At 43.3% G+C, this 16,169-nt stretch overlaps 1 protein-coding gene across 3 annotated transcripts in view; it reads right to left on the minus strand.

Moving 5' to 3' along the window:
• The window catches only part of SLC16A12 (solute carrier family 16 member 12), an 85,391-nt gene extending 69,792 nt beyond the window's left edge, over nucleotides 1-15,599 (minus strand). The window contains exon 1 of one of the 3 annotated variants that reach the window (XM_046655242.1): nucleotides 13,665-13,978. The gene's annotated coding sequence lies outside the window, so the exon portion shown is untranslated. Of the gene's footprint in view, nucleotides 1-13,664; nucleotides 13,979-14,650 lie in introns of those variants that run through there. The other 2 variants (XM_046655240.1, XM_046655239.1) reach the window with 2 other exon arrangements.
• Nucleotides 15,600-16,169: the final 570 nt, after the last annotated feature.

The following is a 16,169-nucleotide window of genomic DNA, read 5'->3' on the forward strand; positions in this document are numbered from 1 at the left end:
ACAGTTGCAACTGCAATTTTTAAAAAATCTAAGACTAGGGGCAGTTCCTTCCTCCAACTTTTCATTGCTACATAGCTTCACTCATCAATATATCCTATTGGGGGGTAGGAAGAGTTGGGGAGAAGTATTTTAGGAATTGTTGAAAGAATTACATGGGAAGTCAAGTCATATGAATGAAAGTCTTTCGACTTCCACCACAACGCCAAAACAAATACTCCATATTCATACTGTGTCAGCAAAAACCCAGTATCTCTCACTTCATTTTCCCATCAGTTTACTCACAGATTGTCTAAGAGTGTAGCAGAGGGCCCAGCGTGAGGGCCAGAACTATGAATAGAAAGCAGATGTGTCTGAAAGATGGGCCTCCAGGGGGTCTATTTGCATACAGATCAAGAAGCCTCAGGAGAAGTAACTCACACAAGGGAAGGCTGAATCAAGATGCACAAGTTTAGTTTCTCCCCAGGACTTTACCAGCTAACGGGGAGGAATTGACAAGGGCTGGATTGCCTCAAAATTTGGCATAGGCTGAGCCATAGAAACATTATTTTTATTATAATTGCAAGGGGAGCCTGGGAAAAAGTCAGTTACATGGTATCAGAATGGTTCAGACTTTCTAGAAATATTTTATGATCCCAGGCATACGATCCCACCGTAGAATGAGAAAATGCATATTCCCAAAACAAGACTACAAGTGTGTCATTTCCACCACTCGAAAACCTTCCATGAACCAATCAGGCAATCCGTATAAAAAGTTCAAACCTTCTCGCCTAGCTCTTCTCCTTCAGGGAAACTATCATAAGGATATAAACCAAAATATGGAAAAAGTTCATATCTCAATGATGTTCAAGGCAGGGCAATGTGCAACGTCAAGAAAATTAGGCCCCACCACTTACTCACTCCATACCTGATAGGCTTCTTGACCAGTAAGCCTCATCAAAATACAACTACAAGAAGGTAATAAACATTTTGTAAATCCCTCTACTATTTCAAAAGCATAAATAAGCAAAAAATTTAGCTTTGGGGAAATAAAGGAACAATGGAAAGAAAAGCATCAGGTGTTTTAAAAGTACATATATACTGTTTTACAAATCCCTGGAGCAGTGAGCCCTGAACTAGTTAAAGACAATCCGTGGCAGATAACAGAGCAAGTGCAGAGGCCCCACAGCCAGCTGCCTCTACCTGCTTACACAGGCCAAAAAAGCAGAACTTCCAGGCGAAAGTGAGCCTGCACCTGTTGTCTGTCCCTACCCTTGAGCCTTAATGTTCCAGATCTCAGCTTAACTGAGACTGGAAATAAAACATCTACTGGAGTGCCTTGAGTGTGATCTTTGCCTGATATGTGTTTAGTGAGGAATAAAGAGAGGGAATGCATTTAAGCCTGTAGCAAGTGCCTAGAACACGTAACTGCTCAGTAATAGAAGTTGTTATTGTCATCATCATTTTCAAATTAATAATTAGCATTTGTATAGCTCCTTAAATTTTATATAAAGTGCTTTCAATTCCCACAGCAATCCTACAAGAGAAAACAGAGGCTCACAGAAGCTGCTAACTTGTTCAAGTTCACACGCTAACAAACGCTGAAGGCAGGGACTTGACCGCCATCCAAGGCTCCTCCCCCTTGACGAGGCTGGAATTTCATAACAGCCTCAAGCCTTCTCTCTCTCATGGACATGATTCCCAACATCCGGTCCACCCCAAATGGTTAATCAAGAATTATGGGGGCCCGCCTGGTGGTGCAGCCGTTATGTTCGCACGTTCCACTTAGGCGTCCTGGTGTTCGCCGGTTCAGATCCCGGGTGCGGACATGGCACCGCTTGTCAAGCCATGCTGTGGCAGGCGTCCCACATATAAAGTAGAGGAAGATGGACACGGATGTTAGCTCAGGGCTAATCTTCCTCAAAAAATTAATTAATTAATTAATTAATTTAAAAAAATAGAATTATGTCAATCCTGTCCCCCTGCCGGTCATGGACTGATTTAAGGAAAGAGCAGTGGCCCCATCCTTGCCAATGACTTGAAGAAAGGTCTTTTGGGAGCTTCTGGGGAGGTGTCCTCACTACTGAGGAGACATGAAGACGCAGCTTCTCCCCTTCCACTGGATGTTTCCTATCTTGATGTGACTCTTCAAACTATTGTAGCCATCTTGGGACCATGAGGGGAATTGGGTTGAAAATGAAACCAACACATGGCAGAGACAAAGCCAAGAGAATCACAGAGAAGCAAAGCCAGGGTCCAGACACTCTGCTCCCGGACTTCCTACTACATGAAGGAATAACTTTTCTAACTAGTTAAGCCAGTCCAAGTTGGAGTTTCTGTTCCTTTCACCCCCAAACATCCTACCTGATACACTATCTACACACGCCACTTAGATATCAGACCCAGCACACATATTCCATCCCTATGCAGTAGCTCCATATTTGCACATGTGAGGCTTTCTAAGCATACATCAGATGTAATTTTGATTCCTTGAAATCCTAAAAGGGCAGAAGAGAAAAGCAGACAGTGGTATGCACAGCTGTACAAAGGGAACACATATTGCTGGTTCCCATCACAAGGCTAACTATAGAAGCAGAGGATACCATACTGAGTCCCACTGAAGTTTCCGGCCCCACTGCCATGACCCCCACCTCCACAAGTCACAACAAGGCCCTACATCTGGAAGCCTGATGATCTTCAGCTGCCTCTCTCTGCCCAGAGAGTGTTGTACTCCACACTACAGGGAGAAGGAAGAGGAAGAGGAGATTTCATCACAGAACAGTCCTTTCTTTCCAGGGTAATGATGATTTTGCTAAAGCAACCAAAGTTACTTGTGAAATGTGTTGTTTTGCCAATTGATTCTTCAGGTTCTTTTCTTCAAAAACTATAGTACATAACATAAGCTATTCAACTGTTCTCTGACGGTGTTCTTTTGAGAGCATTAAGCGATTTTTATTGCATGCTAGATATCAGCTAACCTTCTGTATCTTTCCCTAAAGCTACACTTGATTTGCAGTTTTCTAAAGTCCAGACCAGTCCTTAGGGCTTCTGGGCACCATCCTCCAATAAAAGACAGGTTCCAGTCCACATCTACTCAACATCTTTGCTGATCGCAGCCTCAACCTTGACCTCATCAAGTTCCAAAGATTCACCTCCAATTCACTTGAGCCAAGTACTCCCAAAGCCACACAATCAACCTATCACCACCTGTGCCAACCCTCACTTCTGAAATCTAGGGCTTTTGTGAGAATTAAGTATCCCTCTCTAACCCCAACTTTCTATCGTCCACAAGTCTGCAACTCTTCAACTCCTATTGCACCTGGTTTTCAACCGCCTTGAGCCCTCAGGCCCCTTGCTCCTCCATTTTCTCTTACTCCATCAGCTTATCTGCTCTTTTTTCCTTCTCCTTGGAGGCTAGAACTCATGATCCATCATATCAATTGCTCTCTTTCTGGCACCCCCACTTCTTCCAAGCCACCAATCCCCAATTCCACAGCAATCCAAACATCCAAACATTTCCGTTCCTGTAACCAGTAAGGCAAGTTTTTCTGGAGGAAATCTCTCCACCTTGAAGATTAATAGCACAACAGAATTATGATTTCCAGCACAGACTAAGTGCTCAGAGTGACTCAGCAACAATATGTTGTACCTGATTCGTACACACATTGGTTATCCAAAATCTTAAGCACTCTACATACTGTCCTTTCCAGCATGATGGAACAGCTTTGCATCCTGGTTCTGCCTCTTAGCAGCAGTATAACCTCGGGCAAGTTGCTTAACCTCTCTGTGCTTCAACTGTCTCGTTTGTAAAATTAGGATAATAATTGCATCTTCAATGAAATTAGTGAGTTAACGTATGTAAAGTAATTTTGACAATGCTTAGAACATAGAAAGTGTCCAAAACATGTTATTTACTATTCTATAGAGAGAATTGGGGCCATTGGATAGGATTTTCTTCCATTTCCTTTCCTTCAGCTAGTCCTCCAGTTTACTCATATCCACATGCATCCTTACCTCTTTTCTGCCTTTCTCAAAGTAAGATGTATCCTTCTATATTTAATTTCTCCAGTTAGTATCCCCGCTTCTGTTGTCTATATTTTGAACCTAGACCTTTACACGAAGTCCTCTTTAGCCTATAAATTTACTCAGGTGTCTCCCAACTTGAAATCAGGAAGGAAGAACGTGAGAGAGGAAAGAAGGGAGAAGAAGGAAAGAGAAGGGGAGAAAACTCCTTTTACTGCTACTACCACTTACTTCCTTCCCTTCGCGAACCCAGTCTACACCATCTCCTCACCCCTTTCCTCATTCCCACATCAGTGGAATGGGATTTCCCTCCTGCCTCCCTTACACACCACTCAGGCTATTTTTGACATTATCACCAATGACTCCTAATTGCCAGTGGTAACTCTGCCTTCCTTAATTAACTGACCTCTCTGTAGCATTTGGCACCATTGACCTCTCTCCCATTACTGAACTCTTTCTTCCCTGAATTTTCAAGACAGGAGTCTCTCCTATTTTCTCTGCTTCCCCACAGACCCATGCTTCTTACTTGTTTTGCTAGATGCTTCTTCCTCCGACCACTCATTATACATTGCATCATTTATTTATTCATTCAACAAACATGCTGAACACTTACCACATGTCAGGTACCATGGCAGCTGCTGGGACCAGTTAAGTAGGGACAGCTGAAGCATAACTCCAGAGGGTGCTATTCACAGGAAGACACAGCTACTCAGACACACAAATGGTGCTTTGTGAAGGTGTGCAAAAGCAGTGACACTGTAAATAAGACACAGTCCCTGGCCTCACAGTTGATCTAGTGAAAGAGATCAACACGTAACTAGACAATGAGAGTAGAAACCGAAAGGTATAATCACCAAGTTGTGCTCTGGTATAAGGTGAACACACTCTAGCTATTCTCCACAGTTTTTTGACCCATTTCACACTTCACTCTTCACACATTCCCAGGTAATTACAACGAATCATGAGATTTCAATTGAGCCTATTAGTCGATGATGCCTAAATTTTGTATTGCTTGCACAGAGCATCAAATTGCCTACCAGACATCTCTACCACATGCCCTATAGGGCACCAAGCACCACGAATATAAGTATAAATGAAGCAAAAGTCTTGCCATGAGACATTAACCCTATTTCCCATCTGTACCACTTCAACAGACCCTTAGTTCTTCACCCTCTTGGACCTTTCTTAAAGCCCCATTCAGAGGTATGTTTTTGAAACACAAGCTAATTTTGTCACCAAACCCCTACTCCTTCCCTACTCCTCTGTTTAAAAGCCTTCAGGGACTACTCTTAGCAGCTGAAGCAAAATTGAAACTCCTTAGTGTGATACATAAGACCCTAAATGATCTAGCACCTGCCTACTCTTCTGGTCCCACGTGGCACCTAGCCACACACGGACCCTGCCAGTCAGCCAACCAAACTCCCCTGCAGAACCGTGCAGTGTTTTCAGTCTGCGGTGCACTTTCCCGCCAAGGTGCCTGGGTACAAAGTGCCCCTGTTGCCTAGAATGCCCCTCCTCAGGTTGTTCACCTCGTGTATCCCTACATCTCTTTAACGGCTTGACCAACCTAGGCAGCATTGTGCCTTGGGCTCTGAACTCCCATAGCGGGTGGTCACTTATGGGACTCATCACAATGCTGTGATTATTTGTCCACACATCTGTCTCCTCTAGGAGACTGTAAGCCTTTGGGTAGACACCCTGTCTATCTTCTAGGGGCCTCCAGTACCCGGCACAGTGTCTAGCACGTGCTGGGTACTCAGTAAATATTTGCCTGATGAAGAAGTAAACTCATTGAGTTATTTTAACATTGTTTAATCACAATATTTTCTTATTAGAGACTTTAAAGGTAATTAATTCTATTTCATCCAATTCAAATGTCCCTTCTCAGCTTAAAACTATAAAAAAAAATGAAGCTTCACCTTAACATTGCTTGTATTTGCAGCCAGTTAGGTATACTCTCATGCAAGAATTTCTGAAGAGAGCAGAATGTGCCAGGATGATGCTGAGATACCGATCTGGATGCATCAGCTAATCAATGTCATCTGAAATTTTAGTTAGACCATCTCTAATAAAATTAGAATATATGATTGTTTATGTGTTATCTTCATGTGGAGGATAACTAAAGAAGTCACCCTAAAGATGTAAAAATTAGAGAAAAAAATGTGTGGGGCTTAGTATTTCACATAATGACCAGTCTCTTTATCCTTGGAACACCCTATTAAGTAAAATACTTTTGCCGGTATCTTATTTATGAGCATTTATTTATTCTTTACCAGGGTACTTTGACTTTTTCTAAGAGTATTTACGAGTTTTTAAATTACGTTAAGACACTGTTGCCTGGTGAGCCTTGTAACCAAATTTGCCAAACAGTAGCCCAGCGTTGAGGGCAGGGTCTGTGTCAATGAAACCAAATGAAGCTTCAGACCCGTGTGGAATGGGGACTCAACCCCAGGCCTCATTAGGACCACACCAGAAGCCAACAGTCACTGCTCTAGTTCCATGAAGGAGAATGAAGACATGGGGGAAATATCTGGACTTTAAAAGTCAAGAAAACACAACGCTTCTTAACAAATCATTGTATGCCAAAAATACCAAAATGGCTGTCTGCACTCCCAAATCCACTAGGCAACCACTCAAGTTTATCTTCTCATTCTGCGCCTCAATATGCATATAGAAGGAGCCCTATGGTTCTGTGCAGGATGCAGCATTTTCACAGGAAGAGAAAACTTCCTTGGCTGGTTTCCATAGCCCGTGCTCTGCGACCCTACCAGACTCCCCTACACCCTCATCCACGCACATATAGACTCATGCTTCAACTCTTTTGACAGTTATGCACAAGCGTATGTAGGGATGTAAGAAATGAAAATATAAAAAGAAACTTCATTGACCAAAATGTGCATCGGATTAATGTGAGCATGGAGCGGGATACCTCACCCAGCATAGCTGCTTCTCAGAATTTTATCTCTGACCTCTCTCACATCTCTCTATAAACACTCTCCTTGGGTGATGACTTCTACACACGGAACTTAAACTGAGTCTCTATGCTGATAACTCCTAATATATGTGACTTGCTCAGAATGTCTAACTGTTCATTTGGCTATCTCTTCCCACAGGCACCAAAGATATAAAGTTAATAAGACCAAAGTCTTCTTACGCTTCTTCAGCACAGATGCACAGTAGTAGCTAGAAACAATTAGGAGCTACCAGAACTACATAAACCACATTTGGCAAGAAAGGGGAGACAGAAACTTAGAAACATGTGACCTAGTCATTTACAAATTTTTTTATCCAAGGACTCCTTTATTCAAATAAAATCTTACTTGGAGACCAAAAATGTGAAATCAAGAATAGCACACCTGCTCAGGTTGTGGAAGAGACCACCAAAAGGAACCCTAACTGGAAGCAAGACATCTTCCCCCCTCCCATTGTCCCCATGCCCCATAACAGCCCCCGAGCCTCCTTGAAACCCCCAGAAATCTACAAAACACAGTTGAAAAACTACTAGTCAAGATCTGTGAAAGTACTATTTTAATACAAAAATCAAGAGTGAAAGCACAATTTTGGACAGCTAACTGGTAACAGTAGGTGAGAATTTCCATGAGCATAATAATAATACCAATTTGACTGTTATAACACCATTTTGGTTGATTTGATTACTTTGACATTGTATAGACATAAACTCAGTGAATCCCACAGGGGGAAAAATCAGTGAAAATTCATTCAACCATTGGGAAAGCTTCCCATATACTGAGTGGACGCTGTATAGAGAAATTGCAAAAAAAAAAAAAAAAAACAATTAAAAGAAGAAAAAGTATCATATTTAATTTGTTTCATCAGATAATGTTAAGAAGATACCATAGCAACCATTTGTTTCAACAAAATTTGTTCGGGAAAACTATAATATTATTTAGTATTTTATAAATCAGTGGCTTACAACCCTGCCTGCATGTGAGATTCACCAGGGAAGATTTAAAAGCCACTGATGCCTGGTCCTATCCTAGCCCTACTGAACAGAAATTTTGAGGATGGGTCCTTGGCACCAATATTTTTTTTTCCTTCTCCAGATGATTCCAAGATGTACCAGGGTTGAGAACCATTGAAATGGTCTTGAGTCAGCTAACTGATGCATCACGCAGAAGCAGGCATCAACCTGGCCAAACACTTCTTCTTGACAGCAGTGATGCCTTTGAGTTTGGGCTCCCCTCATTCATGACTAGTTGATAATGATGGATGACGTTGCTTTTCACTAGTTGTCTGGTTGACCCCTATCTGACTGAAGAAGTAACGCTCTATTCTCCCCTGCAGCAGATCAGACTTTGTCGCGAGTGTGGGTTTGGATGGTTTTTTGGTAGTTCCTTCATGGGCTATGAACGCAGTTGTTTTGAAGTTACAGGTTCAGAGAGCTGAAATTGCTATTTCAAGAAATACAACTGGTTGCAGTAGGAGCTGAAATATGAGCTCACTGCCATGGAAAGTATTTCACCAAAAAATGTAGAATTTCAAAAACAATACCAGTTGGTCCTCAAAATAAGTAATTACAGACTTAATCTGTAATATGTTAAATAAACCAGAAAATGGTGAATTGTGTTGAGAAATATTTTGAAAAATTATAAAATCAACAAATGTTTAAGTCTTGGTGTAGTTAAGATTTTATGCCGTTACCTTGTTTACATATATGAACCAGGGAGCCATAAGACAGTTTGCAGGGGAAAGGGTTGAATTTTTATGGTGATTTAGAAACTTGAAAAGTAGGTTCAGTCTCCTCTAGAATCTTAAGTGACTAATAGTACATCCATAAGAGAGGCTCATAAACATGGACTTTCTTTCCAGATGCAGAGAGATGAGCTATTTTCAGGATATACTGGGCATCTAAGAGATTGTAACACTAAAATCTCTCTGGACTGAGGCAAGCAGAAGTCAGCAAAAGCAGAGTCAAAAAGTTGATACATCACATTTCGAACATTTTCTCTCAACTCTAGTCACATAAATAAAAGTTAAATCATTCACTAACCTTTGGCTGTTAGGTCAGGATTGAAGTTCTGTGTTGCCTTTTTTGGCTGAACTGCGCCTAGATTTCCTGCCTCCATTTCTTAAAAGCATTTGTCCCTTCAAGGCCTTTGTGAAAACACATGGGTGCAAAATCTTTCTAGATTTTTTTACTATAGTTTTCCAGTCTTTCATAATTGTCAGTTCCACACCTAAGTAGTAGTAACTTGTTTGTTGATGTTGCTTTTTGTTTTAGCTTTATCGTTTTTTTTGTGATTGAGATAAAATTCACTATGTTAATATTTTTAAGTGGTACAATTCAGTGATTTTTAGTACTTACATGATGTTAGAAAACCATCACCACTATCTAATTCTAGAACATAGCCATCTCTCCAAAAAGAAGCGCTGTACCTATTATCAGTCACTATCAAGTCCCTCCACCCCCATTACCTGGCAATCTACTTTTTGCCTCTATAGATTTGCCTATGGTGGATATTTCATATAAATGGAATCATACAATGTATGGTCTTTTGTGTCTGGCTTCTTTCACTTGGTGTAATGTTTTCATGGTCCATCCATGTGCTGATATTGTTTTTAAAATGGCTTACTTTTATGGGCCTATTTGGCACTCAACTTAGTTTTCATAGAAATAGCATTCTTTGTTTGGTATTCACATTACATCAGTTTATGTAATATTTAATTAAATTGCAAAATTACAATAGCAAGTTCTACAGGTATAAACAAGACTATGACCAAACACTACTGTAAGTGTGCACATGAGCTGATCAAAGCAAAGTACATCAGCTTACTGTGAGGATGGCTATTTGCCACAGTGGTCTCGGTGCTTTGAGCAAAAACCAGTACGTGTTTCAGAGGGAAAGGAGAGCACTGGTCAATCCAATGTGTTGTTTTAGTGTTGGTCAGTACTCCATTACCCAGGATGGAGGGGGAAACAAGCAGAGGGTGTAGGGGTGATACACCAACACAGGCTCAACTGGCCCCCAAAAGGAAGTCTTCTATACGTCTTCAAAAAGGAGCAAGGATGTACTCCCATAAAGACAGGTATTCCCTTCTGCTTCTATAATCCTTCACCATCCTACCCATCTCTCGAGGAGCAGCTCAAACGAGTCCCCGTCTATAAAGTCTCCCCTAAGCCTTGACTCCTCACAGTGCCTGTATGCTCTCTCCCCTTCCTTTTAATTTTCAAAGTATTTCTCTCTCTCTTAAGGTGGTTACAAATGGTATTATAGCTAGTCATACAAAGTCTTTTCTTCCATACCAGGCTGTACCGTGCTTCGGAGGTAGATTCTGTATCTTTATATCCCCTACTACCACCAGCATGGGAAAAGAGTGCTCCAAATAGAAACTTTATACAGATCTTTAACAAAAAGTATAAGTTCAACAAGTATTTATTAAGTAAATAATGAATAAGTGCATTAATGAAATAATTAATAGTGTGTAACTTCCTCCCTGGCCACAGCAACTCATCCCATTCATGGATGTGCAGCCCAAGGAGGGACGAGGATGCGATGGGGCAGAGCGGCCGGCAAACGAAGACAATCAACTACTCTGGGTGTCTGGCAGCCCTCAGAAATCGTGACTGTCCTCCAAGTGTTTAACAGAGACAACTTTCAAATAGGACACCGTCAGATAATGACACTTCCTGATGTCCTTTGATGTAGAACAAATTAAAAACAGAGACAGAGAGAAAATCTTTGTACTTGAAATGTCCCAACATCGTCAAGCGTGGATTTGATTTTCCTCAATTAAATTATTATACCACTTTAATGGGTTAGTTTTTAGATATACTAGAATGGAACTCATAAGAAAATAGCTTCCAAATTGGTGATTTTTAAAAGCAAAGCAATTGGTTAGGTAAGGAATGCATAAACAACCCCCAAAGCTGCACTGAATACTTTTTTTTGGCTGTATATGACTGAAAAACTGCCAAGTTCATTTCGATAAGCCTTTGTTAAAAACAATAAACATGCCTGAGCTTGCAAACCAGGCCGTTTTGAAGAAAAAGCAATTGAGAGAATTAGAAAATGCTTAAAACTGCAATGTCTGATTAAAAACAACTTCCCTGGTAACGGATTTACCAATAAGTCACAACACTCTGCTGCCTATGAATACGGAGGGAAGTGAGGGACAAAGATATAAAGGGAGACAAAATAAAAGTAGAACACCAGCTTTATAAATAAAGAAGAAGGTACACCTTACAAACTAATACAGTTACCATCTGCAACACTAACATGGGAACACTAACACTATTGGGAAAACTAATCTTGCCGTGCTTCACCAAGTTTAACGTCACCACGATGATGTCCCTGCACTGAAAGAAATGTACTTTCAGGGACTCCAAATGAACATACATGAGATAACCAAACGTGGGAACCGCTATTCACATAGAGTAGAATGTCAGTTCCTGAAAGTCAACGTAACTTCACCTCAATTTACTTGTTCGTCTTTGGTGATTATAGAATCAACAGAATCGTGAGATTGGAAGGAAGACAGTTTGGAACATTTATGTCCGTTTCCCTGCTTTAGGCAAAACTGAAATTCTCTTCTATCTGCCAAACAAAATCCGGGAAAAAATTCTAATGAATGAATGGTGACTTGAGCTCCATAGGATAAAGTTCCTTGCTTTGTTCATTGACATATGCCAAATGCCCAGAACAGCACTGAGCACATAGCAGGCACTCAATCAATAGCTGTTAAATTGAACTAAACTGAAAACCAGGCAACACAATGCTAAAATAAAAATAAATAAAATAAGTCAGTTTAAAATTCCTTTCTCAGCTCTGTTAGAGATCATGGTATTAATCACAGCAAACAAACGGCCATCAGATAAGCCACTTCCCTCAAGTCGGCTCCACAGTTACAAACCACACCTTTAACTCTAACAGGTTGTCACCATAGGGGGCTGAGAATCAGAAGAGACTCCAAGGAGCGATGGGGGTAAATTTAGTCCCATCTGTTTTGATTACTTTTCTTCTTCTGGAAGTTCACCCGGGATGTATCTGCATATTCATTTTCATATAAGAAGAAAGTAAGATATTATTTAAAATTAAGTGTTTGTATATTTTTTAATTGTGCTACAAAGGCAGTTGACTAAATCAACCTCTCTCATCTAATTCAGAATCCTGCCAGTTAAAAAAGAGAGAGAGAGAGAGATAAAAAATACGAACAGGAAAATGATACGACTAGGTGATTCTAGTCGTATCATTTTTGTTCAAAATGCCTGGAGGTAACATGCCTTGAAAACTGAATTAAGTGGGATGGACAAGGCCTGGATTCTGGTGTCGATTCCATCACCAACTGACAGTCTGAGCTTAGTCAATCCTTGCCAAGTGGAACCTGAGCTTCCTGTGCTGTAAAGTGAAGGGTTTGAATAGAGGATCCCTAAAAGCCTTTTCAATTTTCAAGATCCTGTGATTATAAGTGATCAATTCCAGTCACTTAATTACTACTCCTTACTTCCACCCTTTCTTTCCTCAACAGACATATGTTGGGCACCTGGGTCAGGCACCATTAGCCTAGATTGCCATGACATTTTAGGGGGTGAGGGGGGAGACAAACCATGCAGGAGTAGTTGATGATTTTTAAAAGCTAATGATCTCGGATATCTGTGGAGAGAGTGTGTTTCTGAATTTGGCAGACCTGAAAACTTCCTCCTGGGTTAAGCTGGCTGCACCACGGCAGTGCCCAGCTCTCAGCAAAGAAATAGGTAGGATGAGCCGATTAGGGTCCTTTCAAAACAGAAGAGTTTAACCGGCATCCTGGCAGGTCCTATCCAACACAACATTAAAAAAAGAAGAAGAAAAAGAAAAAATTCTAAAAGGTCCAGAATGCTGAGCTGTGAAAACAGAAGGCTAACCAAATAGTCCCAGCACTTAACTGGAATCGTGCTTTAAAATTTTGCTGCGAACACTTTTCCCCGAGTCCACACTACAGGTCACTGCTCTTCTTTGAGGAAAGAAGCAACTGAGAAATTAAGTTCAATCAAGTGAAGGTTTTGCAGGCTGGTGTGTTTTTAGTACACCACACACTAGAAATAAATATTATTAGCTGAGGCAGAGGGGAGATTAAAAACAAACAAAAAAAGATACACTGAAAGCGGAGAATGCAGAAGAAAGGCGGTCTCCGTCGCATCGAGAAGTCTGCATTTGGAAACCACAAGAAATGAGGATCAAAGCCGCTCCTCTCCAGCCACCTGCCCAGAAACCATGGGCGCGCCGGCACAATTCTGACAGGGCAAGTGGGCACGTGTCTCTCTCCTAACCAAACAGGCGCTCCGAGAGACCCGGCTAGAGTCACCCGCTCACAGCGACCTGCTGGGCGCTGGGGCAGCGGGGAGCGAATGGAGAGTCCTCCGCCAGCTCCACGAAGCCCAGCTCTAGCGCTCCGCCGCCCAGCGGCGAAGGATGCCTGGGTCACCTGAGCCACCGCGCCCTCGGCACAGCCGAGCCCGGGAGCGGGAAGATGGTGAGCCAACGGGACTCCCCGGCCCGCGCGGTGGGGATCTAGGCGCCAGAGCCGCCCGCGGGAGACTGCGCCCGGGCAGCCCAGCGGGGCCAGGCTCCAGCGCTCCGCAGCCCGCCCAGAGCGCACAGACACTCCCCTCTTCCGCCCGACCCCCTGCCACGCCCGTGCCCAGCCCGGGCCCGCCGCGTCCTCACCTCGCGTGGACCGCTGCAGCCCGGGCAGAGGCGCGCGGACATGCCCCGGGGCGCTCCCACCGTGCCGCGTCCCTGCTCGGTGGCCCCTTTCCGGGCCCCAAGCGCCGCGGTCCCCGCGTCCTAGGGGCGGGGAGAGCACGGGGCGGAGACGCCGACCAGACTGGGACCGGGGGCCCCGCGGGCAGCGTGGGAGGAGTAACGTCGCGGGGAAAATCCCAGTGCCCGACCCCGAAATGCACTGGCAAGTTCAGCGCCCCCAGCTCTGCCGTGGACTCTGCCGGCGGGCGAAGGGGATTTATCCCTGGGATCCGCTCTTCGTGCTGCGACTTGGCGAGGGGTGAGGGGCGCGCGGAAGGAGGGACGTCTCGTGCTTATGTAATGGATCGGCCCGCTGTGTCCCGAGCCAGCTTGCTCCAGGACTGCCCGACCCTCCCCGGAACAGCCGTGCACGCCCCTGACCTAGGCAAGCAGAGGGGGTGCGGTGTTCTCAAAAAGAACTTTTCCCTGTAGGCTCAAAGAGCAAGATCTGGAGAAGGAATGCAAAGACTCCCTTAGGCGTATCTGGAAGGGATCTGTCAGCCAGCCCTTCTCATTTCACAGCGCAGGAAACTGAGGCCCCAAACTGTTAGTTAAAAGCGTTGTCTCTTGGAGTTAGATGGACCTGGACTCAACTCTCCCGAAAAGCTCGTGACCTTGGGCAAGTTGCTTAAGTCTCTGAGCCTCAATTTCTTCACCTGTAAAGCGAGAAGAATAATAGTGTCCACTTCATGTGGTTGCTGGAAGGACAAAATGAATGAGGTGCGGGCGTCCGGTACGTAACACGCCCCCGGTAAACGTTACTGCTGATTGTGCTAAGGTTCACCCAACTCCTCGAATGTTCCGTAAAGTCCGCTGTCTCACTGTCCTGGAGAAGGAGCTGCCCGAGTCTGCCAAGAGGTACCCGCAGTAAGGCAGGTTCCAGGCGAACCTTCCTGTAAATTACTCACCCTGTCAGAAGCGAGTTCTCCGAACTGACAAGGACTGATTCCAACTTCTTAAGGTTTACATCCTTGCTGCTCAACAGCGTCGTCACCGTCTGGGAGCTTGCTAGAAATGCGAAATCTCAGCCCCAACCCCCGATTCTCTAAATCATAATTTGCATTTTAACAAGAATCCCTAGGTGACTTAGTGAGTTGTACATCAAAGTTTCAAAATGAGTTCAACTTTTTGGAAAATTTGAGAAGGGAGCTAGAAAGTTACCAAGCAGGGGCCACATAATACCTTAGGGTATTTTTTAAATAGACTAGTGAAGTCCTTCCTCATTTTACCCTCCGGCTATTTTGTGTCTTTCCCTCCCTCAGTTTCCTGCTCTTTACCTATAAATCTGGATTTAAGTCCTATTTTCACATGCAAAAAACCCTGGGTTACATCTAAGTAATGATTAGTGAATCTATATCTAAAACACACATAAAAATTAGCAAATACACCTGTAAAAGAATTCATTAGCATTGAAAATGGGCTTATAAAGGTAGAGGCAGCGATGACCCCTGAGCTCTCAGCCGTGAAGGTCCTTAGGTTAAAGGCTTGAATGCTTTTGCATTTCAGAAAAATACTTCTCTTAGTTAAACATTGTTTTGGGTGACAAATTAGCCCATTCTCCGGTTAAATAACATAGGACAATCAGTTCTTTGAAAAAGTTTTGGAGAATAGACAGAAATCTCGCAGGCTTCCTTCCCTCTAAGTCACCACGTATAGGGGCTCTAGCAAAGCCCAAAGCAAATATTTTGTTTACGTCATTAAATGATGTGTGTTTGGGTTTTGTTTTGATTCTTAGAGTGTTCAGATTTGGTTTGCCTGATTCTGTCTCCGGCAGAATGATTTTCGCCTTTGAGAGTTGAGTAATTGTGGATTGTTGATGCTGATGACGTGGCTAATGCTGATAGGCAGTGCCTGATGTGGAAAGGTCACTTCCGTCTGCCTACCTCTTGGGGCTCCGGTTCAAGGCTGTTGAACAAGCTGATGCCATGAGGGTGGGCAGCGTGGAGGTGGAATAGGGGAAGATGGGTAGGGGAAAGGAATCTCCTTTCTCTGATGTTGGAGGGTTGGGAGGGCTGAGTTGGAGGAGGAAAAAGCCTTCTACTTGCCCTAGAATCCCACCAGGAGGAAAGAAAAAAAAATGCAGCATTTCTTCTAAATAGCTCTATCCAGTAGAACTTTCTGCAGTGGTGGAAATGTTCTATGTTCGTGCAGTCTGATACAGCTGTGTAATGTGGCTATTTTAATTCAATTTTTTTTTTTTTTTTTGAGGAAGATTAGCCCTGAGCTAACACCTGCCGCCAATCCTTCTCTTTTTTGATGAGGAAGGCTGGCCTTGAACTAACATCAGTGCCCATCTGCCTCTACTTTATATGTGGGACACTTACCACAGCATGGCTTGCCAAGCAGTCCTGTGTCCGCACCCGCGATCCGAACCGGCAAACCCTGGGCCACCGAATCAGAACGCGCGAACTTAACTGCTGCGTCACC

Source organism: Equus quagga, chromosome 2 (assembly GCF_021613505.1).
Source record: "Equus quagga isolate Etosha38 chromosome 2, UCLA_HA_Equagga_1.0, whole genome shotgun sequence".
NCBI lineage: Eukaryota > Metazoa > Chordata > Mammalia > Perissodactyla > Equidae > Equus > Equus quagga.